Raw genomic sequence first — 11,027 nt, 5'->3', positions numbered from 1 at the left:
CCTCAGTTGCACCAAGCAGTACTAGCACAGATGAGGATGATGTGGCAGGGCATGGTGCTGTGTACAGTATACAGAATAACACTGTAATCTGAGTATATCAGATCACTGTAATCGTAGGGGCATAATTATTATTATTAATATTTTTACAAGGCAGGTTGTTGTGTGACTTGTAGTGCTGCTACATGTGGGTATAACGTGGTGCATAGTGTGCACCAAGTTATACTCACATGTAGCTGCAGCACAAGTCACACAACAACCTGCCTGATAATAATAATAATTCCCCTTCCATTAATATGATCTGATATACTCAGTGCCGTCCTAATCTGTCTGTGTATTACATGATCATCTGACATGCATGCATGCATGTATGCAGATGCATCCATGATATGTGCCTGCCTGCAGCCCGCCCCAAACTAAACCCAAAGCCCCAAACAAACTCTGAGTCTGTTCTGCTGGAGAGCCGAGCGAGCCTTCAGTGCACTGTGCACACACTTGGCTTACCAGTCCAGCAACACACAGGCACAGCCGTCTGCGTCGCTAATCAACCAGGCTCCGAGTGACCAGTGACCTCTATGCCGCAACAAGGTGCCAACAGTCCCGCTCCTGCTTGGCCGTGTGCTCCTCACACAGCAGAGACAGCTAGGCGGGCAGGGAGGACTCGGAGGGGAGGTCCAGACGCTGCGTCATGTGCAACGTCATTGCACTGCACACGGGGACTGGCTGACAGCTGATCTGGGGCACTGACAGGTGACCACAGGGCTCGGGGGGGGGGGGGGGGGCGGCTGAACAAAAAAAAGGCACTGTCTGATTCCTTTTGACTATACGGCGAACGGACCGCGCGATGCAGAAATTTATAGAATTATTTAAATCTATGGCATGATGCTGCCACCGCTGGACCTTGGGGCCCCTCACAACGTGGGGGCCCGGGATGGATGTCCCCTTTGACCCCCCGTCGCCGGGCCTGGCTATTTAATACTGGATACACTGATTGAGGGTAATAAATTTACGCTAGTAAACCTGTACGCACCCAATGTGGCAACTGGAGAGTTTTTGCGCCGGCTCACTCAGGTCTTGGCTAGCAGGGTTAACTACACCCTGGTGGTGGGTGGGGATTTCAATAAAGTAGACGATCCTACATTAGATAAATCTTCTCACGTCGTGAGGCCGTCCTCCTCATGCTGGAAATATTTACAGGCTACGCTTCCGGTAGATTTCCAGACTAGAATTCAAACTTCACTAAAAAACACTGAATGGTTTGAAACACGAATGGAAATTGGAGATCCTCCCATAGTGCTGACAGACTAGGGGTTGAGTGCCACGGGGCCCCAGCCTCCTCATATCTCTGCTACGGTTAGACTGGCAGGTCTTTTAGGATATACTTTTGTTTTGCACTTTCTTTTACATGATGTTTGTGAGATTGCGTAATATATATGAGAAGGTTCATTAACAAACATCTTATGTTCTCATCTCATCGTGCTATGACGTGTAAATACCAAATTGCTTTCTAACAAATATTTAAAATGCCCGCTCTAATATATATTGTAGATGCCTGCACATCTTATTACCATGTGCCATGAATGTGCGCTATACATCGCAAAACACTGCATCCCATAAGAGAAAACAATACACCCACACATTATCTGAGTTCCAAAGCTCATTGATGTATATATTTGTTATTAAAAGGATATGTATTCAATATATCACAATGTACAGTATACATATAGTTACATGGTTACAATTTATACAGTAAGCAGTTAATACATACAGTTACAGGCCAGCGTAACACATCACCATATCTTTCTCATATAAAGGTCTTCCCTCCATATCACTCTCTCTCTCTCTGTAAATAAATACAGGAACTGGTCTGGCAGCACCTCCATCATCGTCTGGGACAAAAACAGCAACTGACTCCTGTGTGTCTCTGTAATGTGTTATCTAGTTTGGGGGAGTGCACACATCTAGTCTAAGGGAGGGAACTTTCTCATTCATGATGAGTCACTAGTCTGTTCGTATGAAGACATCCAAAGGGCTGGCCTGAGTTTCCTGTTCACCACCTGTTTGGAAATGTCTATTGTCCTAATAAGTGATTTTAGCTTTCATACATTTAATCATAACTACTTGTTGCAATGTCCTACAACTTTATAACAAGTATCAAATGAATCTACACATTAATCTGGTTGCTTTAATACCAAATATGACAGGTCTATCTTGCTTCGTTACAATAATACACATACATGACATTACTCCATTATATAATTTTAAATCATTATGATGTCTGGCACTTGATATTATTATAATTATGTGCTGTATGAAATATGTGTCGAATCCATCTCTGTGGCATGTCCGTGTAAATGCGTATGTTACCATATACTGCTGTGCTCGCTGTGCGTATTTGCAAGCATAGCGACTTATATGTGTGGAGTCTGTATGTTCTTCTGTATAATATTTCTGACTTTGACAGTCCACCCTTTGGCAGTAAACAATAACTGCCATCAATAATTAACATAAAAAAATAAAATATTTCAGACAATAATCGGTGACCTAGACACAAGTATGTATTAATTTCGCAAATCAGATGTTTGGCCATATTTGGGGAAGACAGGGATTAGGACGAGACATCCTCCATATGCACTCGGCGGCCACGGGACCACTGGTTGGGTGTGGGACAACATTCAACCTATAGAGTATGCTGGGACAGTGCTTTGGCCTATAATGTCTGATTTGCGAGGAACATTTCACACATACATGTACCTACGTCTTTGTACACTGATGTTTGGATTCGATTGAGGTTCTGCTGGGTAGATGAAGACACAAACAAATCGTGAAAGTGACATATAAAATTTTCATGATCTACACATTCCTATCCTTTTCTGAACATTGTTTCCATTTCTGGAACGTATGCTAGGTCTGTTTAATAATTGAACAAGGGTTATAAGTAGTGTCCTTCCTAAATAATATAAACCTTCGGAGTTCGGGGAGAGACACTCATAAACCTTTCTTCCACATACAGTATATTAATGAGCTCTTTATCTGCAATGTGTGAATAGCCATTGTCTGATTGTTCCTGATTACCTCCGAATTCCATAACTACTAGACCTTTGATTTTTCTCTGGCTTTAACAAACTGTTCAGCTAATCCTGGGATCCTATAAGGAAATCACTCCTTCCTCCAGAACCAGTTCCAGTCCCACACTCGACTCCTCATAAAAAAACCTCGCAAAAATAGAATGTCCTGAAAAAAAAATGTTGGTCAGCGGGAAAGAGAGAAAAGAGAAATAGAACAAAACAACTCTTGTTCATAACAAATCAATTACAATGACTGGTCTTTCTGCAATCCTTTAGTACGCTCAGGTAGTGTTCAACAGTGCCGCCTCTCAGTCTTCACGGAACAGAGTTTCTGGTGATACTTTTGCGATCTCACTCCATTTACGAGTTCCTTCCAGACTACCAACTTTCCTGCAATGGGAATCGTGGACCCAAGTCTCTCTCTCGGCTACTTTCACTGGGATAGTGCGGTCAACAAAACTTGGTACGGTCCTTCCCATCTGTCTATTAGGCAACCTGAGCGTAAGAACAATCACACAGTCTCTTGGTTCACAATCAAGACAGTTAGTATTTGGCATACCAGCAATCAACAGTTTCAAGTTCTTTTGTCAAGTTCTCAAATGCTGGCTCATCTCGATAAAGTACTGTACTGTCACCTCATTGGTGTATTTCTGATCATTGTGCGGATCAATTATGACATGAGGTTGTCTTCCAAAAAAACCCAAAAAGACACAAATACCAAAACAAAAACAAATTTCGAAGAGGGTGATTCGATAAGTGAAGATCTGGGAGTGGTTCCGATGCTACATAATACTAGTGGCAGTATCTATGATCACAATAGTACAATTTCAAGCTTTGCTCCTACTTCCAGGGGTACCATTATCTACACTCAAATTTCTGCGCAATTTTTCTTTGCGGTAAACACAGCAGCATCCGTGGCGGCAGGAAATGGCTCTACCCAGTTTGAGAAAACATCAGTGCACACCAATACATAACAATAATTCCTAAAGGGTGTTAACTGTACGAAGTCATTGTGTGTTTGCAATGTAGAGTACCATGAGCATAACTCAAAAAGAAAAAAAGAAAAAAAAAACATCTCTAGAGGAGAGAAAGAAGAAGAAAATGAAAATGTCAGGTTTGCCATTCACCAACAGGCATATCAGTGTCTATACAAAATTTCCCTTCACCAGTATTCTCATCCTTCCTCCACCCTTTGTGCATGACAAGGCACACTGCAGTAATACTGGTGTTATCGTGCTGGTGAGATATACTGGGTTCGGGCAGAACTCTGAAGGACCTAGGCATGTGGAATTTGAACTGTAATTTGGTCCATGTATTGTACCACCCTGTGTGAACGCAAAAGATGAAGAGGAAACTGTAGAGAAACAGAATAGAGCTTGGTGACAGATGAGTTTGTAGAGGTGGAGAAGATTTTATAAAAATTTGACAACTGGATTGGGCACTACGAGGAAGTGATTCTCTACTTGGTCTACTCCCCTTAAAAAAAATTCTGTGTTTGTCGTATAAATCCAGTGTCCTGTCCATCCTAAGCTCATAGGGAACCCGGTATCTGCGAGATAATTTCCTCTACCTGTGATGGACATGCATCTAGAACAGTGATATGTAACATTAGTCTTTGTGGGTATCCAACATACTTTGTACTTCCTGGGCGGGAGCACGCTATATGTATACCATATCTAACAAAATTCCTGTTAAGTTAATCAGGGGCTATTTCTGCTAGGAAAAAGAAGCAAAAGTTTAGAGGCCCCATCTTAACCCCAGCAAGTTTTGTCAAAGGGTAATGTTGCATTTATTTTGTTCTTCCCATTAGCCGAATCTGTGTTTTCTATATGGCTTATGATTCCTTATTATATGTCCCTTGGTCCCGTCTATGTATGTAATAATGTGGCTTGTGTTTTCTGTCTAGGGGGGTCTATATTGACTATGTGTCCTACTACTCCTACAATTTCTGGCAAAATGCCCTTCCTTCCTGCAAGTGTAACATATTATTGACCATTAGGGATCTGGGGTTTGGACTGATGGGTCTTTCCTGTATGTGCCTGTATACTTACCGTCCTCAACCTCTCCACCTGTTGTTCTCTGCGCCTAGCACTATTCTTGTGATGTTCAATAGCACACTCTCTAAGATTAGCTACTGTGACCCCTTTCCAAGTTTGCAAAGAAGTCTGCACCCTGACCCTCAATGCCTTATTGAGCCCATCCATTTGCACAGAGACAGCCATCTCCCATTTGCCGAATTAGTGTTTACCAGTGATCTTATCCAGATGGAGAGTTTTCTATTACTGCAAAAGAAAAAGAAAAAAGATAAAAAAAAGTTTAACAAGCTTCTAGGTCATGCAAAGTATTCATTCAATCCTTCTCATCCCGTATTAAGGGTCTGTACATGGTCCAACAAACATTTCCGAGCTCATCTTGACTAGGGGCATTACTAGGAATGAATACTTCTTATATGGTAACTGAAAGAAATACCCGGGGGTTACCCTGTCTCTGTCCGCTTTCCTACTGGCAAATACTAATGTGCGGACAGGTTTTTGTCCATTTCTGACATTACTTTCTTGATTTTTATTTTTGGGTTTACTATATATGTACACGAATTATACCATACTTACCAGTTCCACTGGTCTCAGCTACTTCCCCCACAGGCTACTGCTCTTCTTTTACCGGTTGGATACTCCTCTGAGTGCATGAGAAATGGATGAAAACAATCAGGTCACCTTCTCCTCCTAAATAAAACTTCAACATTCATTAGTACATATATAGGTTACAGTCATATTTTTATTATTTTCTATAGTTTGTATGCTGCCCGTAACTGCTTCCACATCTACATATAGCGGTGTACTTGCTTTCTCTTTTTCTGCCTACTTGTTTATTGTTGCTACAAGTTCAAACAGTTCTTATATTTACATTCTTGTCTTATATGACTTTTGGTTAGACATACCACCTGCAATACCTTAGGATCAAACTCACCAACCCCTCCTGCTGCCACGGGTTTAGACAATTTGTATGTCTGACCCTTTGTTTTCTGGATTTTAATCAGACATATTCTAATCTTTACATTTTGCAGTACCTCTGGTTCAAAGCTGCCCACCCTAGGGAATGATACCCTATCTTTGTCAGTCATACATACCCACTCATTGCAAAAAACTTCCATGTGTGAACCATATTTTTCACACATGATAAACCTTGCTGACCCTTTTGGTCTTTCTTCTTCAGCCTGAACCCTGCACAAACTTCTCTCACTTGAGCAACTGGCTCCCATATTTGTGGGGCTTTTTAATAACTAAAAATTCCCACATATACCAAAATACTCAATGCAAGTAGACGGTGGAAGTATCTCCGAGCGCCTTCCACTCGCTCTCACCCACGCTGGCCAGTACTACGATACACTGTTGATAGTGGATCGCGATGTACCCAACTTAGGGCTCCTATCAGACCTTACAGCACCGTGATTTCTCTCGGTGGAGGTTCTGTTGGAATATTTTCCTGAGAGAGGCAGCGAAAAATTCCTTTTCGGTATCTTTCTACTGGAATTTTTGTAGGGTGAAAAACAGAGAAATTAGCTAACTATTCTTCACCCTTTCCAGTGGAAGCCCACCAGGGAGATTTCCCGACGTTATCAAAGAAAAACCCCTTTGTCTATACAATCACGTCTGCGTATGCTTTTCCACAGCGCATATGACACAATGGTATCACGTTGTGCTGTGTAGAACACACGGACATGCGATGCAATCGCACAGCCTATAGATACTAGTTATCTATATGCCCTATGATTGCTGTAGACCACCTAGAAACACCTAGAAATCGACTAGTTGTATGGGACACCTAGACCACTCCAGATCACCTAGACCATCTAGTTCTAATCACGCAAGGTAGCGAACCCTACGCCACCGGGCCTCTACTAACCCAGTGTAACCACTCCAGCATATCACCTAGACCACCTAGTTCCCGGGTTCAGCTCCACTTACTCCGCTTTCACTCACTCAGATACACCTTGTTTTTCTGTACAGAAAATTGTTTTACGCCCTTTAGGTCAGTAGCTTTATTCCAGAGGTGCTTACAGTTTTTAAACTAAATTTTAGCGCAACCTGCTTTTGAAATCGGATAGTTATGTGCTATTGTATTAAATGTCTACTATTCCACCTTAATTGAACAAATATTGTGTGGTTTTATTATGCGCAGACAACCCTACGCAAGCTTGCATAATTACGCAACCGTGCGTACCCCTATGCCACGTGTGCAGCCTTGCGCCACTTGCACGTTTTTGTACGCTGTCCTCACGTTCCATACCACATGTACCAATGTGCGTACACAATTCAACACACCACACAGTCTCTATAAATGTGAGCAATACTAACTATAATCGCTCACTTAACACAACACCCAGTTTTTTTTCTGTATAAACCTTAACAACCAGGCCAGAACTGCGTTTGTGTCTTTACACTTACTTCCTTAAATACTGTTATTTCAAATTTACCTATATAGCAACAAATGTATCTGATTTCACACAGATCTATAATGACTGCAATAATCTATAATTTAAATGATATGATTCAGATTGGATAGCTATCTTGCAGAACATACACTGATATAAATATACACATAATTATAATAATATTATATATATGTATCATTCACTGGCCTTCTATGAGGCACCTTACGTCTAATTTGCATATCAAAGCTATTTGCTTTTCACTGCTAAAAAAATATAGTTACACAGGTTAATTTGCATTTCAATGGCTATCCTCCCTAGTAAGCAGATTCTACAAGTCTTGGAAGAAAAAGAAAAACAAAAAACAAAACAAAAACTCTTTCTTTCATTTTTTATCTGTGACTTGATGTAATGGTAATTACGCACAGAGAAGAAGGAAAAGAAAAAAAAAACACTTATCTCACCATTTACTCTCAGTAGGCCCAATTGAAACTAATTGTAATTGACTATGGCATGGGTTAAATAAATGCATTGGTAACTCATAAATGGTGCTTGATGTGACAAAGGAAACTGTACTGAGCAGACTGAAAATCAGCTATTTAGAAAGTGACCTTCCTAAAATGGCCACTGCTCCTTCCCCTTCCACATCCATGAGGTTTACACAAGATGGTGGACAGGACATGTGGTTAGTCCAAAATGGAGGACAGACCATGCGGCTTCCTTTGTCACAAAGAAATCACAAATTATACAAGCACCGGAAGTTAAAGTGCTTTAGGCCTGAGTTTAAAAAAAAAAACCATATCAAGGCTATGCAGCAACTTTTAAATGTACTTTTAAATCTACTTAACAGATAAACAATCTAGTCTGAATCAAACACAATATGACTAATTTGAACTTTGTTTTGCAACAATAAAAATACATTTTAGCATTTTAAATATTGAGAAACACATTGTCCCTTGAATTTTCATATCATCGGCTTACTGATAACACAACAATACACGTGGATGTTATTCGTCAGCGTCGCGATGCGTCCATCGGTAGCCGGTCAATCACATCCGCGTTTGTAATGTACAGTGCACCATTAAGACCGTGATATTGTGGACGAGCCCTCATCTGTAAATACCAAATTGCTTTCTAACAAATATTTAAAATGCCCGCTCTAATATATATTGTAGACGCCTGCACATCTTATTACCATGTGCCATGAATGTGCGCTATACATCGCAAAACACTGCATCCCATAAGAGAAAACAATACACCCACACATTATCTGAGTTCCAAAGCTCATTGATGTATATATTTGTTATTAAAAGGATATGTATTCAATATATCACAATGTACAGTATACATATAGTTACATGGTTACAATTTATACAGTAGTAAGCAGTTAATACATACAGTTACAGGCCAGCGTAATACATCACCATATCTTTCTCATATAAAGGTCTTCCTTCCATATCACTTTCTCTCTCTATGTAAATAAATACAGGAACTGGTCTGGCAGCACCTCCATCATCGTCTGGGACAAAAAAGCAACTGACTCCTGTGTGTCTCTGTAATGTGTTATCTAGTTTGGGGGAGTGCACACATCTAGTCTAAGGGAGGGAACTTTCTCATTCATGATGAGTCACTAGTCTGTTCGTATGCTAACCAGGTTCAGCCTTGAAGACATCCAAAGGGCTGGCCTGAGTTTCCTGTCCACCACCTGTTTGGAAATGTCTATTGTCCTAATAAGAGTGATTTTAGCTTTCATACATTTAATCATAACTACTTGTTGCAATGTCCTACAACTTAATAACAAGTATCAAATTAATCTACACATTAATCTGGTTGCTTTAATACCAAATATGACAAGTCTATCTTGCTTCGTTCCAATAATACACATACATGACATTACTCCATTATATAATTTTAAATCATTATGATGTCTGGCGCTTGATATTATTATAATTATGTGCTGTATGAAATATGTGTTGAATCCATCTCTGTGGCATGTCCGTGTAAATGCGTGTTACCATATATTGCTGTGCTCGCTGCGCGTATTTGCAAGCATAGCGACTTATATGTGTGGAGTCTGTATGTTCTTTCTGTGTAATATTTTTGACTTCGACAGACGCTATTTGTACGTATTTGTTTGTTGTTGGTGCAACCATCTTTGTAACATGAAGCAATGTTTTAATAAAAAATGTTATACCTTTAAAAAAAAAAAAATCTGCATTTTACCATTTTATATATTAAAATAGGATTTTAATTACCTACCGGTAAATCCTTTTCTTGCAGTCCGTAGAGGATGCTGGGGTCCATTTTAGTACCATGGGGTATAGATGGCTCCGCAGGAGCCTTTGGCACTTTAAGACTTTTCAACAGTGTGAACTGGGTCCTCTCTCTATGCCCCTCCTCCAGACCTCAGTATAGGTACTGTGCCCGAAGAGACAGACAACTTCGAGAGAAGAATTTACTAGTGGTGAGATTCACACCAGCTCACACCATACCAAAAACATGTCGCCTAACATGGCCTTTAACATAACTCATGCTAACGCGCATGCATAACATAACAGCAACTGCTGTAAAACATCTTAACACATGAGAACCTATGTAAAAATACAAAACGTAATTTGCAGGAAAAATGAGCACTGGGCGGGCGCCCAGCATCCTCTACGGACTACGAGAAAAGGATTTACCAGTAGGTAATTAAAACCCTATTTTCTCTTACATCTTAGAGGATGCTGGGGTCCATTTTAGTACCATGGGGATGTACCAAAGCTCCCAGTACGGGCAGGAAAGTGCTAATGTTCCTGCAGAACTGACTGACCAAACTGAAGGTCGTCAGCAGCCAAGGTGTCAAACCTGTAAAACTTAGCAAACGTGTTTGCTCCTGACCAAGTAGCTGCTCTGCAAATTTGCAATGCCGAGACACCCCGGGCAGCCGCCCAGGAAGAACCCACTTTCCTTGTAGAGTGGGCCTTTAACGAACTCAGTAATGGCAATCCTGCCGTGGAATAAGCGCGCTGAATGGTACCTCTGATCCAGCGCGCAATAGTCTGTTTACAAGCAGGACCCCCAATCTTGTTGGGGTCATAGAGGACAAACAAAGATTCTGGTTTCCTTATCCGAGCCGTTCTTGCAACATAAGTCCTCAACGCTCTGACGACATCCAAGGACTTTGAAACGGCTGAGGTGTCAGAAGCCACTCGTACCACCACAGGATGGTTGATATGGAAAGAAGACACAACCTTTGGAATAAAATGCTGATGCGTCCGCAGTTCAACTCTATCTTCATGAAAAATCAAATAAGGACTCGGGTGACAGAGCCCCTAATTCAGACACTCGTCTGCCTGAGGCCAAGGCCAACAGCATGACCACTTTCCAAGTTAGAAACTTCAACTCTACCTCTTGTAGAGGCTCAAACCAGTCCGATTTAAGGAACTGCAACACCACATTAAGATCCCATGGCGCCGCAGGAGGCACAAAGGGAGGTTGGATGCGCAGAACCCCATTCACTAACGTCTGGACTTCAGGAAGGGAAGCCAACT

Source organism: Pseudophryne corroboree, chromosome 4 (genome assembly GCF_028390025.1).
Source record: "Pseudophryne corroboree isolate aPseCor3 chromosome 4, aPseCor3.hap2, whole genome shotgun sequence".
NCBI lineage: Eukaryota > Metazoa > Chordata > Amphibia > Anura > Myobatrachidae > Pseudophryne > Pseudophryne corroboree.
Note: the sequence above shows the minus strand (reverse complement) of the source record.